A 17,830-nucleotide genomic window follows, 5' to 3' on the forward strand; every position below is an offset into this window, starting at 1 on the left:
GGTAATGGCGCGTGCTGCTGCAGAACACAAAAGGTTTGACAGGGCGTGAGTACTGCCCTGCGTTTGATGGGGTTTTACCTACAATTTGCACCTTTCAGAACAGCTTATTTCATGTCAGGTTGGCTTGACTGGATACTCATTTTTCTCTGAAACAGGAGAAATCTGGTGGGCTGTTCCCTGACTTCTTGTTCACATCCTCCATCGTGGGCAGTTCCTTGTTTTCAGCATGTGCTTTCCTTTCTTTTCTCTCATACCTTGAGTTTCCATTGGTGTTCCTACCTCTTCAGCTGTACACTGGTGTTCTGTTTTGGGTTTTTCCACCCTATGAATGATCTGTTTGTTTACAGTTTAGGCAACATCTGCATTTCCATGCTTTTAACTCCTTAACGTGAGCCCACCCTTTTGAGGCCAGTGATGGCGCACTCCTCCTCCTGCCACGCTGTCTGGGCCCACTGCTTTTCATGCCAAGGTTGGAAGCGTTAATCACACTGCAGATTGGGGTGATAATTCATTGCTGTCACAGCAACACATGCCTCAAGTTGCTTCTCGCCAGATTTGTTGGCTATATGCTACACCAGAGAGAATTATTTCAAGCATCTTATTGCATAGCCAGATGCTGTAGAACTGGTGCAGTCAACCTCCCCTCCCCCTTTTTTATGACTGTTCTGACTTTAGGGAGGAAAAACTGTTACAGCGTGAAACACATTCCTGTGGAGCGCTGGGAAAGATGTAGATGGACTGCTGATGGTGGCTAGTTTTGCTGGTTTTTGCTTTCAGGGAAGTTCTGGTTTGCATTCTGGTTAAAAAGAAAGAAGATAGGGTGAGGGGAATTTAAAAAGGAATTGGTGTCCCCTTGCTGTTCTGGTTGTGTTCTCTGTGATAGCTGGGTGCTGTGGAAGTTTATTTCCTTTAAGAGCATGTGCTGCTGACTAGATTGCCTTGATTTTGAAGAACTGGAACTCCTTCTGCCATCTGCATCCTTACCGCCTCTCAAAACAGGGAGAAATGTTGTAAACTCAGGTCTGATAATGGCCAGCACATCTGGGCACTGGCTTGTAAGATGCTGCTTGATTTAGTTACAGCTGCTTTAGCTAGGTTAGGTGGTAACAGTTTTATCTCACTCAGATATTTTTGTTCTATGCTGCTCTAAATGCCCAAGGATATATACCATGTTCCTGGAATTTATCACAGTTCACTTCAAGCTCTTTGTTATTTGGGCTCACTAGGAGGTGATGCTGTAAGCCAGATCTCAGAATACAGGTCACTGTTATTTGGCACATCTGTCCCTTGCAAGGCGTCTGCAAGCCCTTACTTGCTGTAGCTGTGCTGTCTCTGAGACATTGCAGAGCTCCGAAGAGGAAAATTGGTGGCTTTTGGATATAGGATCGGAGTTCCCCCGAAACAACTTAAACTTAACATTTGCCCTCATATCTATGCTGTAAGAAAATGCAAGTTATGTCATAAAATCCCTACATATTATGCATGGTGCTGTTTGATTACCAAGGAGATGAGATTTACTGCTTGTTCAGTCTGACATAAACTTACTAACACACTTTTCCCAGTGCTCTTCCAGTGTAAATCTCATGTCCAGCAGCTAGGCATTGTGGCACCAGTAACTTCAGCCTTGCTTACATTTTAAGAGAAGTTGCCATAGAAGTTAATTGTTATGACTCTTTTCCCATAGGTCAAGATCCAGGCAGAAATGCAGTGTTGGAAAGGTCGCTCCAGTGTCACCCAGCTGATGTCACGCAGCATTCCTTACTTGTCATTCTTTGTGCCTCAGTTATTTGCACTACCAGATTATAGGCAAAGCTATCTTGAATATCAGAGCTAGGAAGGACTTTTAGACATGAGTAAACCATGGCAGGGATGGCTCTTGAGTAACTTGAGGTACTCTCAAGAAGGCCTGAGGCAGTACTCTCAAATTCTTTAATCCTGCTGTAAAGCTTAAAGACCACTTGTTTGTCCACAAAACACTCTGTGTATTTATAACCATAGAAACAAAGCAAGAGATCAGAACTAGAAATCTGAATGGGATCTCATGTAATACTCCTGCTCTGCTCTGTGTGGGATTACTGGTGATTTGCAATTGTAATACTTTCCTAAGAATCCCCTGGTTTTGCTTCAAGCCCTTAACTGGTTTTTCAAGTGACATGTGCCAATGCAGTTCTGGTTTTTGCTCAGGTAAAAGACTTAATTCACTTTCTCCCTCATGCCCATGTTTTCTCTTGTTACCCCCATCCCAATGCTTGTGCCTATGTGTTAGCCTTTTGTTTTCCTGTGTACAGGGGCTTTAAGAGGCCAGGCAACTTTATCCTGCTGCTGGGATAAAGCCTGCACAGCTCTGGAGTTGAAGAGAGAAAGGTTGAATTCTGTGGCCTGTTTCTGGCCTCCACTGACACACCTGAATGAATGATAGATTGAGGCTGACTGGGCCTTGTCATGTGCATTCTCGGTGTTGAATTTATTACTGGTGCCGTTTCTGTGAGGGATTTGTTTAGAACAAATCACCAGATGAGTTTTCTGTTCTTGCAAAGATTCAGATTGTACCGGGGTTATTTTTAATAGCAGACACTTTTGTTGTCATGGCAGGAGTTTGCGCATGCTCAGCGTTGCTAAAAACAACAACATTAACTTCCCTTAAGGGTCTGGAGCTTTAATGAGCTGTTAGTGTACCAGCAGAAAGTGTTGGGAAGTCTGTCTTGGTTTTGGAAACAGGGCTGAGCTGGATCAACAGAAGAGCAGGCTAAAAAGCACGCCTCATCTGCCAAAGAATATTTGTGAGTATGTTGGGGGTGGCAATAAATAATTCAGAGTTTCTGAAAACTGTTAATGTTCCTGTAGTATGGGGAAAAACAAGGAAAGCAAATACCGTTAAATCCCTGTTTTGCTCTTTCCCACTGAGACTGCAGTTTCAGATCAAGTCCAAAGTAGCTGTTCCCCCCTCTGAGATTCAATTGTTCCATTGGGAGACAAGAAGCATTAAGCTTATCTGTTTGCTTGGACTGACTGATTTCAGACCTCAGCCGTGTGCAGCTTTGGGACAGAGCTTGTGGAGTCCTACCTTTCTGATAATGTTTCTGTGTTGGAATGCAATGTGGTGACTTGGAGATTGCATCAGATGACTTCCCACTGAAGGGGAAGCTGTGGATACCAGCAGACCCTCCATGCTGACGTGGGGAGAGAACTGAAACTCAGAAGGGAAAGCAGGGCACGCAGAACCTATGCCATCCATCCTTTGGCTTGTTCAGGCAGTTCAGTCTTCTGCTTATATCCACTTGATTAAATGATTGCCTTCTAGCACAACAAAAGAACCCTTTCAGTATGGAAAGTAAGTAAGCTGAAACTAGTGAGAGATGGAAGCACAGGCAGCATCTGATACAAGGGGAGTTGGAAGTAAAGCTTCTTGTTTTGGGTGGGGAGATAATGGGTGAAGAGTGTCATAAAATCATGAAATAGTTAGGGTTGGAAAGGATCTTAGGATCACCTGGTTCCAACCCCCCTGCATAATATGGAGTGTTGAGGAAATCCCTGGTGTAAGCAGTGAGGGTACACCAGGGACGTAACTAGCGACCAGCTACTTGAGCAGTGTAGAATGAGCCAAGTGCTGTTCAGGTGTAACCATCCCTGTGTATCTCAAAGGTCAAACACTATTGTTTGATTCTGTCAGGTTGGTGGTATTGCTGATTGTGTCCGTCTGAGCAATGTGTTCTCTTATAAAGGTCTGCTAACAGGAAGCCTTGGCACAGACGCTGTTGGCCAAGTTTCATTTCCCCAAAGGATGTTATAACGTCAGTAGAAATTACTGGGTAGACTTCACCTCCCTGTTTGCATGAGCACAGCCTTTCTTTATGGATGGACCTGCTTGCTTTTCTTGCCTGTTTTCAATGCTTAAAGTCTGTGTAGTTGCATAGTTGCGTGTTAAACGTGACACATAAATGATGCATGTGTTGCCATTCAAATTTAAAACCCCTTAGCAGAAGAGTGAAAACCAAGAACCTGTCACTTTGGTGCTGCAGTAGCATGGAACAGTTCTTGATTCTACCACCATTCCTTGGTTTTGGAGAGAATTTTGAAGTAACGTTATATTGGCTGATGGGAAGCCAGCTGGGAATGACAACTTCTTAAACTGGAAAACCAAATGAGTTTACTCTTAAGTCCCTTCAAAAGCACTACTTTTGGCATCTGGTGTCTGTTAATATTTCTTAGGAGAAACTACAGGAATACTACTCAATGTACTAAGTGTCTACAGCTTCTCTACTGACTCCGCTGATGTTTTTGAAGCATAGATTTGTGCCCAGATCCAGTGGGGTATATTTGAACAAAGCACAGGGCAGTAAAACTGTAATGGTAGCACATGTATGATTAGCAAACAAAGCATTAATGTGATTTGTTTTGCTAGCAGGGGCTGTGTTTGAAGTGTGGGCTTGGTTCTTAAGCCTTTTTTGCACCATTTTCTCGTGTCTGTCAGGCAGTGTTTTGCATTAAATTGGTGCTTTCTATGTAGATGTATGTGTATCTGTAGGTAACTAGATTAAAAGAAGTCAGTATGTCTGTAGAGGCTGGTTTGGGAGTTGCTTTTGGTAAAGTTTTCTCCTTCTCCATGTTGTTATTTTAGCCATGAAAGAAGAATGTCATTTGGGTTGTTCCAGTCCACAATGTGTCATTAAGTACTGGTACACTGAACAGTCACTGTGCCTATTGTATTAGTGTTAATCATAGAGTGACTTCATCTAGAGTTTACTAAAAATGCAGATAGCTGTTGTAAGTTAAAGTTAGTTTTAACATTTATTTCTCATTTCAATCCCAGTACCTCATGGAAGATTCCTACTGAACTTTATCTTATGTCATGAGGGACCAGAACTGTGTGAAGATAAGATGTGGTTTGGTATTTAGAAGCCTGTAAGAACACTTACCTTTTTCTTGTGAAGTTGCTGTAGGGGATTGGTTTTTGCCAATATAAATGTTTCCAAATACAAACTTTTTGAAGTCCCAATTTGAATGTTAAGGTTTTAGTGCTTCATTTTGTTGCATCGAATATCAGTGCCGTGGGTTTTTTGCTTTAATTAGTGGGTTTTTTTTTGTGTGTATATGTATATAAAACCCCCACACAGATCTAGTTAATGGTAATTTGCTTAGCCTTGGGAAGGAGAAGTGGAGAATGGCGATATGAGATTCTTCAAGGTGTGTGGTATCCACTTTAGTAAAGAATCTGTTTCTTCTCTGCCTTCTTAAGGATCAGGTTCACTCCTTTTAATGATCAATTACAGATGACTCAAGATCTGCTGAGTTTTGTCAGAGCAGCACAACCAGACCATGTGCGTAACTCCCCTCCACTTTATCTGTTTTGGTACCCTGTATGGTTGTCGTCGTTACTATCTCCTCTTGCTCAATTAGAAGAGGAATTTAACAGTTGCTTTAATTATATATGATATTAATGGTTACTCTGAATTATTTCCTCCTCCTTTTTGAAGAGAATGTTTATCAGCAAAAGAGCTGCATTAAATGCTTGGAATAAGGAACTGCTATCCCTTGAAATAGCTGCTGTTTCTGACTCTTTTTTTCCTTAGTAGAAGCCATGTAGCTGCTCAAGGAGAGAAAAGTATCTTCTATTGCTGTAAAGATGGAAAGATGAAACTGCTGCAAAGAACAGGTGAATGGAGACAGTAGTGTTCTTGTAAATGCATATGCCATTCCTCTGCTCCCTTCCCAAGAGTCTTATTGAAGAATGATGGAAACAGTGGTCACTGGTGAAGGTTTGTCATTACTGCAGAGTGCTGCTCTTCCATCTCTGTCAAAAACACATGAGGAAGAAAACCCCAAGGGAGGTGGGCAACCTTTCCAGCCCTCTTCTGGTAATATTTTAGTCAATGTTTGTAGAATCTTCATTACTATGTTGACTGTTAGAGATGAAGTCTGACCAATATGTAAAATACGAAAGGACCCACTTGTTAATTTGGGTCTAAAATAATGGAGGGTTGGTTGTAAAATCTCCAAAGCCCTCTTTTACACTGTATGTGCACTGCAGTGGCTTTGAGGATGGCCTGTAGCTTGAATATTTATCAAACACAGCAAATCTGTCTGTTAAGGTGTTGCAGCTGACCATCTTGTCACGCTTGCAGATGCTGAGTGGTATTAATCCCTTCTCTGAGGAACTGCAGAATGATTTCTTATCTCTAAATGGACTTCTGGTTATTTCAGCCTGTTATCTGCTTGCCCAGCAGCTTTAGGTAGTTGCAGTTCATATCAGCTGTTCAGGACTGCTTTCTCTTCTTCCTCTTTACCTAGCACCCCCCTGGCAAAGAAACAGGCATTTTCTTGCCTCTCTTGTTTACATATTGGCCTGCGAGTTTGAACTTCTGATGTTTAAATTGCTATACCTTAGGGAGTAGCGTTGAGTTGGTCCAGGAATAATCTTATGTGAGCTGTAAAAGCCCTTCTGGTTCAGGTGACCACCTTACATTCTGCACGTTCAGGTGACCACCTTACATTCTGCACCAAGTAACAGAAGAACCTTTTTGCCCAGTGGATTGTGAGACCTTACAGCGACTGTACTGTATTTTCCAGTAATCCTTTCTGTTTCTTTTGGGTTTTTTCTTCAGTTTAAAAGAGCTGCTGATGTAGCTTTGTCTCTGGTTTTCAATTCAGTTTTTTAATAAAAAGCTCATCCTGCAGGCAGCTTCACATTGGTACACAGAGCAGTTACACTGATGTTGGCGTAACTCACTCCACATGTGTTCAAGCTCCATATTTTAGGCTTATCAAGATGTCAGTATTTTCTCCTGTAGACATGGCAGGAATCTTTTTCCAAGTACATGAATGCTGGAGCCTTCTTTTCCCATCTGTTTTGTAGCATTATTTCAAATCTGAAGCTGTACTTGGAAAAGTGCTTGGATGTTGCTTTCCTGCCCTGTTTCCACACTCAAACAGGTATTTCCTCCATAGCTCTGAGTAAGCTCTGCTGACCTGAGCAAGTGTCCAGAGTTAGGTTAGATCTTAGGCAGAAGCTCTTCCCTGTGAGGGTGCTGAGGCGCTGGCACAGGGTGCCCAGAGAAGCTGTGGCTGCCCCATCCCTGGCAGTGCTCAAGGCCAGGTTGGACACAGGGGCTTGGAGCAACCTGCTCCAGTGGAAGGGGTCCCTGCCTGTGGCAGGGGGGTGGAACTGAATGAGCTTTTAGGGTCCCTTCCAAAACAAACCGTTCTGTGATTCTGTGTTTGCCAGGGCAGTTAAAAAGCAGTTTGTTCCACCAATGCATGTTCTAATTTTGAGTTGTGTCATCTTTCCAATTGGGAGTCCTTAGATCTGTGATGTTTGCTTTACAAAGAGATGATTTAAATCACACAATTACTATGTTTATACAGCTAAAGTTCTCTTTTGTGTTGTCTTCACCGCAGAAATGCACGTACACCCTTAGTCTTCTGATAAGATAAACTAAATTATACCTGAGTAACTTTACTTCTGGAAGCAGCCTGCAGCTCTCCTGTGCAGGTGCTCTTGGTAAATGAAACGCTAAGTTATTAGTGTTAATGGACATAGGGTGAGCTCAGTATTTGCTAATGTCAGGTGGAATCAAAGTGACATCGTTTTGTGCTTGGCAAATGTGACAGTAACTGTGGCTGTGACTACCTTGTCCAAATGAATCAGTGCCATGTGTGTAGTTGCTGGCAATCACTTGTAATGCATGAGCAGACTCAACTCTTGCTTTCAAGCATCTTCTGCAAGCGCTGTTCTTATTAAATGCCACATGCTACTGATGTGTTAGGTGTTTGTGTTCCAGAACATTCAATAACTGATGGATGTATTGTAGTTTCTCCTTGTGCATTTATCTCCCTTTAAATGTCTCTCGGGTCTTACAAAAGCTGAGATGCTTCTGTCCAAGTGTGTGTTGCCAACCACTGAGTGTCTGTGGCCTTAATATAAATAGACATAAATAGAGCAAGGCCTCTATAAAAAACGTATCTTTTCCTGTAATGCAAACTATACCTGTGTTCAGATACTATTTTTGAGTTGCAAATTTGCAGTGGCTTCCTGGCCTTCCTCATGTACTCAAGAGTACAGCAAGGACATTCTGAAACCATCCCTATAGGAAACTGAGATTCAAATTCCCTTTTCTTTCCTCTATGAACTGCTGAAGCAGATTTGATCTTATTTGTCATACTCCTGTTCTGCAAGATCTAGAGAGGAAAATCATGTTTGGCTTTTTTGTTTGTTTCTTGAAACAAAAACTGAGCTGGTTTAAGAATTAGGATATATGCAAATAGCTATTCCTGCTTACTTGGCATGGAATGTTACTTGGAAGTTACTGTCTTTGTTTTAATGAAGTAGTCTTACATGAAACCGAAGATGAATCTTTCCATGAATGGTGAAACTAACTGAGCTGCACTAAATGCTTGTGGATTAAAATGTTCTAATAGTTGGACACTGCACAGAACAACATTTATATATACTTAATATTTCTTGTACCAAGTGCTAAAGGAGTTGGCTTGCAGCAGTGTGATACCTAAGAAGTCGTCACACTAGAGCTCTCATATCCACCTTTCTGCACAGCATTTCTGACCTGTCCACTATGTGCATCTTTTATTCTCCTCTCTGTCTCTAGTGTCATCATTTAACTTCTCTCTAGCAAAACTCTAGTGATGAGTTTGCTGTCCAAAAACACTTGTCCAAAGGCTTCTGTGGAGCATGAGTACACTTAGTAAATCTCTTGTGCATTTTTCTCAGGAGATAATTTTTACCTGGAATTGGTGAACTGGGGGAGTCCTCATGCACATCTTGGGCTAAAGACACGTTGGCAGTGCTGTCCTCCCATTTCCTCCATCAGTTACCACTGCCATCACTTGATTATCAGAAACAGGATATCAGGAAATTTGGCACTTTTAATTCCAAGAATGATTTCATTACTGAGGAAGAAATGCCCAGGCACGGATTCACAGTGCTGATGAAAACCACTTGAACTTGCCTGTAAACTTCCTAAAGAGAGAGGCAGTTTTTCAGAGAACCTTTTCTCTGTGTTCTTAATTTCTGTGTGATTAATCAGAGAATAACTGGAGTAATTCATTAACTTTGACAGGCAAATTGTCTTCTACATCAAAGTACTGTTCTTCAGCACTCTGGCAGTGGACAGAATTGAATCTTTAATAGGAATCTTCATGTCTTCATCAAAAAAGAGGTGGAAAACATTATGTAGTGTGTTCCTTTTTCTTGCTTACAGGGCACAGACGTAACACCTAGTAGAGCATCTTAAAGGTTAGAGTATTGTGTTTGAATACTCCCACTTATGATGTGTAATGGCATTAGTTAAAACCGCTGAAGGTGAGCATTTCTTGTTTTGGATATAGCTTTAAGATGTTCTTCAGCACCTTTAAACCTTTTTCTTTGCTCTTTTGTAACTTGAGTTGTAGTATTTAAAGGTTATGTTGTGAGAAGGTGAAACAACGTGCACACTGAGTTCTGAAGTACTGTCAGAAAGACGCATTGTGGAGTGAAACAACTGCATCGTGTCAGAAGTGCTCTGTCTTGGCAGTTCCTGTTTGCAGAACTCTGAACAATTTCAAGAACTGGAATAGTTTTAGGGTTAACCTCAGCTTTTCAGTTACTCAATTCTATATAGTCAAAGCTGTGCTCCTTCCAAAAGGTCACTAACAAGTGTTTGGAACTGGCTACCAGAAACGCTCCTCAGAACTGCCCAGTTGCTCTGTAAGATAAGTCTTTACCCCATAGGAATGTTGAGTTGGGTTTGGTTTGTTTGAGGTATTTGTTTTGATTTTGTACTTTTCCACCTTCTCCTGGAGGTAATTACAAGGAGGCTCAGCATTTGCTGTTCAGTAGCATAAAGTTGGATGGGTTTTCAGCTTGCTAGGGTTGAGTAGCAGTTTGGCTGAAGCATTGTCTTCCTCATCCATTTTTCATATTTTAATAGAGACATTAGAATTTTATGAAGCCTAGTTAATTCAGAAAGAAACTAGTGTTTACACAGCCAGCTTGTATAATGCTTACAGCTCTGGCTATGATTTCATGCTTGCTATCAAGGAAGGAGGAGGTGGTTTAGTCCTGAAAGTAGCGTTATCTGCACTTAATTGTATTTTCACCCTTTCTTCTGCAGCCCTTCCAACATCTGATTTTGGAACAGTAGAGGCTGGGGGAAGCTTTTGTAGAGACAAGCTTCCCTTTAACACATGGTGAAAGGGAGGTGCCTTAGTTTTGTTTTATTTTGTCCTTTAAAGAGCAAGAAAAATAGCAAGAAAGATGTTGATATTATGAAACAGGTCTTCACTGTCATTAGCGGCTTGGGATGGTTTCTGCTTGCTTTTCTTATCCCAGTGTTGCGAAAGCTTGCTGTCCTGCTGGGATTTCTTTTTGGAATGCAGAGGTGTGTTCTAGCTAAAAGCATGTGCTTTGCCTAATAAGCTTTCCTGGCCAATGAGCCCAGCTGGCTGCTGCAGTCTGTATGTCTTTTGTCTTACCTCATTTTTATATCCATGCTTTACATTAACACTTTTTGTATTAAATGGCGAACGAAGCACCATGGCCATAAATGAAACCAAACCCTGTAATTTGCTAATTTTTGTTTTCAGTATGTCGCATTATGTAATCCAGCAGCCTACCAAAAAGATGTGGGCATAATACTTGTGGCATGTAAACAGTGCTAAACTGAAGTGATGAGCCCTTGTGGAAGGGAATGTTAATATTGAGGTAAGGTTTTAATGCTTCCTCCCCTAAGCAGAGAAGACAAGTGAAGAGAGCAGGGTCTGGCTGGTCAGCACAAAATGTTCTTGTTAAATCTGCATCTCTTGCTGTAGGAGATCAGGCATGCCATCAACATGGAGCACTTTGCTGGAGTCTACTGATGAGCTGCTTCTCACAGTTGCTGCAGTCTTGCAGCTACCTCTCAAGTTGATAAAAGTCCCAAATGCTCAAACTCTCTGAAATTCAGCCACATGCCCTTCAGGTTTGGTCCAGATAATGAATGGAGTAAATGTCAGGTGATCAAAGAGGGTAGATTTAGATTATATGTTAGGCAGAAGTTACTTGCTGTGAGGGTGCTGAGGCGCTGGCACAGGGTGCCCAGAGAAGCTGTGGCTGCCCCATCCCTGGCAGTGTTCAAGGCCAGGTTGGACACAGGGGCTTGGGGCAAGCTGCTCTAGTGGAAGGTGTCCCTGCCCGTGGCAGGGGGTTGGAACTGGATGAGCTTTAAGGTCACTTAAAGCAATGCAAACCAGTCTGGGATTCTATGAAACATGGAATAGAAATCCTATTTCACAGTAGTAATGCATCACTATTTAGAAGTCTATGACAGGGGCACTGGGGTTGTTGCTGCAAGATCGTTCTTCATATATTTGTGGAAATTAAGAATGTTTTAGTTCTTACAGCCCTTTTGTTCTCAGTTTTCGTAGTTGTGAGCAATGTGAGATGTTTTCCTCTTAAAACATTTGCCAGTGGGAAAAGGAATTCTTTGTGTTTTCTGTGATTGCTCACAGATTTGGGAGACTGTTGGATCATACATCTTTAGCTGTAGACAAAGACAGAGACTTACTGTGGCTGCTACCTGTAGCAGATGCATTATTGGAAAGGGGGTTTTGCTCTCAGTGACTGCTGAGCTTTTGATTCACGGCTGATGCTGTATCACTTGCAGTGTTCTGTATGGAGTGTGGTTTCCCTGGTTCCGTGTCTCTGGTCTTGCAGATCACAGCAGCAGTTTGGGTTCTGCGCAGTTCTCCTCCCTTCTCAACCTGTTTCTCTGTCAGGGCTGTGCACCCTCCTGCCTTTTCCTCTCTTCCAGACACTCTGGGCCTGGTTTACAACTGAAGTTGCCACACTCAGCGGAGTCATAAGCATGGACAGGAAACATGGCTGGCCTCTTCTTTGGCTTTACTGATGAGTATGAGACTTTTTCATACAGTACCAGTCAAATACACAAAGCTCTGGCTGCGTCCCACTCTGCTGTTAGGTTCCAGGGGAGGTTTTTTTAGCAAGATGCAGCAGCTTTTGGAAATGAAATAAAAACACCCACAACAATAATAAGAAATAACAAAATACATTTCTTTAACCCTATTTGGATATTTATTCTCCCAGTAGTAAGGACAGGCTTTTTTCTTCTACTGAATTCATGTAGTTTAAAGCTGCTGTAAGTAAAAGTTTCTCCATTTGCTGCTAAGGTGAGTGGCATCTGACCTGCACATAAATGCTCTCCTGTTCTCTTATTCTTTGTAGGCAGCAGTCTGAGTTGGGGTTCAAGACAAAGATCTGAATGTATTTGATGGTTCTCAGTGCAGCTCTTCAAAGAATTGCATTGAAGTTTGGCTCTGGACTTTCTCTCTTCTTTACACAAATGTCAGTGGACAGATTTGGGGCCTGGATGTCAACTCCATTCACTTCCAGGGTTGCCTCATGTTTATTAAACTGTGGCTGATCAGAATCAAAGTAGATTTCTTGAAGTCAAAACTACTGACGATGACACCTCAGAAAGCTACAAAGAATTGCATTTGTAATTCCAGTATTAAAAAAGGCAAACTTTTGAATGGGATTTAAAAAAACCCAACCTTTTTTTCCTAATAGCATTCCTTTTAATAACCTAGACCAGGTTACTCAAGAGCCCATCCAACCTGGAGACCTGCTCAAGGTTAATCAGAATACGGACATCGGGACAAGATGGTCTGAACTCAGCTCCAGAAGTGAGTCTTACTAGTCAAGTGCCAAATTGAGACTGTATTGTGATGTGGTTTTGGTATATGATGGATTCTTGTGTTCTTTGTTTCTTTGGAGAGGGGGAGGTTAGGTTGGAGGGATTTTAGTTATTGCTTGATTTCATTTGGATGATTCCATATATCTCTACTTGAAAAGCATCCCTTTCCCAAGCTCTCCTAAGCAGCAGGAGCAGAATTTCATGTGCCCTCTTCTTGAAGAGGCAGTTTAAGTGCACCCTTCTCCCAGGTCATTCCTTTGTGGGGCAGGCAAAACAAGTTAATGTTCCAAATGCAGCCTGAAGTATTAAACCATAATAACTGGCTGCCATTCCTATATAAAAAGGCAGAAGCTCTTCACTAAAACTCTCACCCACCTTTCTACCAACATTGTCGCTAATGATTCTCCTGTGGGACTGCAGCAGTTTGCAGACTCTTTAAAGGGGTAAAGGAACAAGTTTTTGTCATGTCAATGCTTATGTAGTGTGAGAAATACCAGCTCCTTTCCTCTTCTAGAAGATACTTTATGTTCATATTGCTTTAATAACCATTTTTCTAAGCAGACTTGCATGTCTGTAGAGTTCAGAATATCCACTGTATCTTAAATCTAAAGGATGCAGTTCTGACCACCTCTGTCTTATCTCCAGAGTTTCAGGTTTGTGAAGCTGCATGGAAGTTTCCTAGTGAATGAAAGAGCTCTTATTTTGCTCCAGTAAAATGAATTATTAATTAGTTTTGTACTAAGGTGTGAGGGAACATTAAGCTTCAGCTTACAAGATATCAAAGTGTATTCTGTGCAAGCATGTTGAGAATTTGCTTTCATTCTGTGGCAGTGATGTGGTAGTTGGCTTAAGAGTATTCCTATACATACATACAGGAAACTGTACATACAGCTAGGTGAACATAAATATGTCTTCAGATGATGATGATGTCTTGGGACTCTTCATCAGGGATTATAGTGATGGAACAAGAGGTAATGGGTTCAAGCTTAAGCAGGGGAAATTCAGGTTGAATATAAGGAAGAAGCTCTTCCCTGTGAGGGTGCTGAGGCGCTGGCACAGGGTACCCAGAGAAGCTGTGGCTGCCCCATCCCTGGCAGTGTTCAAGGCCAGGTTGGACACAGGGGTTTGGAGCAAGCTGCTCCAGTGGAAGGTGTCCCTGCCTGTGGCAGGGGGTTGGAGCTGGATGAGCTTTAAGGTCCTTTCCAACCTAAACCATTCCATGACTCTATATCATAAGTGGAACTAAACAAGCAACATTCCTAGTTTGTCCATTGTAGTTCTCTTTTACACTTTGTGCTAGTGAGAAGAACGCTGTTTGAGACCCTGTGGATGTTCTCTTATTTTCTACAGAAGACTTGCAGTGTAGTTCTAGAGGATGCACTTGCTCTGTGATGAAGCCTGCTCAGCATGTGTGGTTAGTGGTCTTTTCTGTGTCAGCACGTTTTCTGGCATGTTTCTAAGGGGGGAATATGCCTCTTGGGAATTATTTGTGGTGCTTTGGGCAGATCAGTCTACGGAAGGAGAATCAGCCAATGTTCCCTATAGCTCTTGTAAAACCAAAAGGGAAATTTCAGTTTATTGTTTTGTAATGGCTTTTCTTGTAGGCACTGTAGAGGGGACTAGAACTTGTCTTCAGCTCCTTTTAGACAAAAAGGATGTTTTATTCTTATGGCAAGAAGAGATTTTGGCTTGTATGCCTACTTTGTTTGCTATATTACCATCATTGAAACCCACAATTGTCAGAAAAGCTGTAAGCAGTGGGGTTAATCTCTGTATTACCAGTTGGCTGACTTTGCTGCAGCAAACATAAAATATCATGTATAGTAACTCTTGAAGTCTTGGGCAGAATGGTGCGTAACTCATAGGGAGCTTATAAAAGCCAGAAGTGTTTTCTACCAGACTTATGTTTCTTGGTGAGGCTCCACAATGGATGTACCCTACTTAACTGTGGCATTGTTTGTGGGTTGTTTTATAATAAAGCAAATAGTTGCTAATAGAAGCACTTTGTCACTTTATTGCTGCTCATTTTCTACTAGTCCCCTTTTTTTTGCTGAGGGTATTTGTCTCATACATAAGTCATGTTCAGCCTGGAGAAGAGAAGCTGTGTGGAGACCTCATAGCAGGCTTCGAGTATCTGAAGGGGGCCCTACAAGGATGCCAGAGAGGAACTCTTCAGGGATTGTAGTGATGGGACAGGGAGTGATGGGTTCAAACTTAAACAGGGGAAGTTCAGGTGTTAGATACAAGGAAGAAGCTCTTTACTGTGAGGGTGTTGAGGCACTGGAACAGGTTACCCAAGGAAGTGGTGAATGTTCCATCCCTGGCAGGGTGCAAGCCCAGGCTGGACAGAGCCTTGGTTGACATGGTTTAGTGTGAGGCATCCCTGCCTATGGCAGGGTGTTGGAGCTAGGTGATCTTAAAGTCCTTTTCAACCCTAACTGCTCTGTAATTCTGTGTTACAGAGAATCTGTGCTATAGCACCATCCCATCCATCTTTCCTACCAGCAGAATTGCTTTGATTTTCTTGTGGACTAAGTTCATGTATTTTTATGGCTATCGTAGAGTAGTTAAAGAAAAGATAGCTGCAATAGCTGTGCTTGTCTCAGTGAGGCTCTAGGGCTCTTTAGGGCTTTGATCCTATGCATCCTGAAGTTCCTTTTATTTCTGAAAGGATGCTATCCAGAGTATTTCCATGACAAACTTCTCAAGAGCTCTTTTCACAGGAAGGATCTGATCTCTTAGTTTTATGCAGGGCAAAACACAATCTCTGCAGCACGGGCAGGGTTTAGTAAGAGTCTGCCCAGCATCAGGCAGGTTTGTCTGTTTAACTTGCTGTTTGAATTGCTTCCCAAGTCACGTGCTGCCAGATTAGATCTATACATTACCTAATAGGACAGTTAAAAACACTTCCACAATTTGCTGACAACGGGGGAATGGTGAAGTAAAGGAATAGATTTTGTAGGAGATCTCGGAATACACGACTGCGGTATTGGCAAGCCCCTCGTTCTCCTGTGAAATTCCTTACTGCAGTGGTGCATTGCAGGAAATAGATAAAAATCAACACACACAACACAGCCATGCATCATACTCAGGGAGAGAGACATGCATTTGAACCTGAAGCAGCTGATGTGCTTTCACAAGGCAAAGACACTTCCCGCTTGTAAAGGGATCATGCTGTAGAAGGACATGCAATTCAATTGGAACAGGCTTCATTATAGCAATGGTTTAAAAACACAATAGACACTTAAATGCATTTTTTTATAGAGTACTTGAGAAATCAGTTAGGTTTGTAAATGCTGGGGTTGGGGGCTGAGCACCTACCAAAGGAGAAGCAAATAAGCAATTTCAGCATAGTCATTTGAATACTGGAGAATGGCTTTGTTCTTGTTGAAATACAGCTTCTTACTACTATGACTGTACATGGGGAAACCAAAATTGCATCTTTAGGGCATCTATTTTCTCCTCTAGCTCATGCTGACTGTCTTTTTAAATAGTGCAACTTTTTTCCTTTTGAGTTTCATTTTGGCCTGTACCTGCTGTGGAATTCTGTGTGAAACAAATTGGAAAATGTTGGGGTTTTTTGGACATCTGATTTCATGTGCATCTCTTTCTATATATCATATATTTATATATTATATTTCTATGTATATATAGAATCATAGCATAGTTAGGGTTGGAAAAGGCCTTACGATCACCCAGTTCCAACCCCCTGCCATGGGCAGGGACACCTCACACTAAACCATCTCACCCAGGACTCCATCCAGCCTGGCTTTGAATGCTGCCAGGGATGGAGCATTCACCACTTCCTTGGGCAACCCATTCCAGTGCCTCACCACTGAGGCACTGCTAAGGGTATGTATGTGTATGTATATATATATATATACACACCTTATGAAGTATTCATAAATATATATGAATATATATACTTATATAATATATATCATATGCATTTTATTATACATGTGAAATTCAGAGTAAGGAGAGCAGGAAACAATCCTTATTAGAGGTTAAATGATAACTAGTCAGATCTCTAACAAAATTAACAATTGTACTTGGGGGTGAACCAAAGTTCTCTGGTTTTACATTGACTTGCATTGTCCTCTCTTGAGAAGAGCCCTTGGTCCAAAGCTGTGGTTTTGGAGCTTGGGTAGACTTTGGCTACAGCATCATTCTCATTTAAGAACACATGTTCATGTCAGAGTTGATTGAGAAGAATGTGTTGTCTCTCTTCTGAGCATTGTCCATAGGTTTAATCCCTTATCTTCATCATGTTGGAGCTTCAGCTGTAACTCCTTTTTGGGCAGACACACTCCAAGTTAAACGGAGCCCAGGCTGGCACTAAAAGCAGCTCTCCAGCTGTGGATGTCACTTGTTTTAGAGCAAGCAGATGTGACCCCTGCTCAAACTGCTCCTGTTGCCCCAGATTTGTGTCGCTGCTCCTAGTTTGGCAATGGTTCTACATGCACTTGACCAAAGAATATGAGTGCTTCTCAGCATGAAGTCACCTGTCTTAGCTCAGAAACATACCTGTAAGTGCAAATGTATGAGCTGAAGCAGAACAGTGTAAACCAGTCCCTTCCAGTAGGAAGGGGGCAAAAAAAGATGAGTTTAGAGATGTTCTTCATCTTTCCATTTAATGCAGAGCTTCACTGGAGCTTCGATCTTATTGAATGAAGGACCACATCAAAACAAGTAATTATTCCTGTTCCGAGTCCTTGGGGAAAAGACTTACTTGAGGTAGCTTACCTAAGAATGGGAAGGGTTGCTTTAGGTTGGGGTGATCCTGGTGTAGAACAGCGCGTGGTGTGAGCAACTACTAGATCAAGTTTAGTGATGAGGACTAAAGTATCTGTCCTCAAGAGATCTGGTCCTTTCTGGAAGGCTTTTCTGGTTCCTATAGGTCAATCTTTGTGTGTGCTAAAATCCAGTATATGTGGATGAGGAAAGAAGATTGGCTTTTCTGAGATAACTTTCAGTGGCTTCTATTATTCCCTCCCCTTTGCTGGTCTCAGAGCAGCTGTAGCATGTTTGGACACAGTGGAAAATGGCCTTTTAACACTGTTGTCTGAATTAATGCCCCCAGTTCAGAAGGACATGTGGAGCCATAAAACCCTACTATATTACCTGGAGAGAAGCATATATAAAGG

General features: G+C 42.0%; 1 protein-coding gene across 3 annotated transcripts in view; it reads left to right on the forward strand.

The window, feature by feature from the left end:
• The window catches only part of USP22 (ubiquitin specific peptidase 22), a 100,190-nt gene that overhangs the window by 13,020 nt on the left and 69,340 nt on the right, over window positions 1-17,830 (forward strand). Inside the window, exon 1 of one of the 3 annotated variants that reach the window (XM_061346235.1) lies at window positions 2,640-2,780. The exons of the other annotated variants lie outside the window; for them this stretch is intronic. The gene's annotated coding sequence lies outside the window, so the exon portion shown is untranslated. Of the gene's footprint in view, window positions 1-2,639; window positions 2,781-17,830 lie in introns of those variants that run through there. 3 annotated transcript variants of the gene reach the window in all.

The sequence above is a fragment of the Neopsephotus bourkii genome, unplaced genomic scaffold (genome assembly GCF_033783945.1).
Source record: "Neopsephotus bourkii isolate Nb327-2 ecotype Australia unplaced genomic scaffold, CSIRO-AGI_Nbou_v1 NB_39, whole genome shotgun sequence".
NCBI lineage: Eukaryota > Metazoa > Chordata > Aves > Psittaciformes > Psittacidae > Neopsephotus > Neopsephotus bourkii.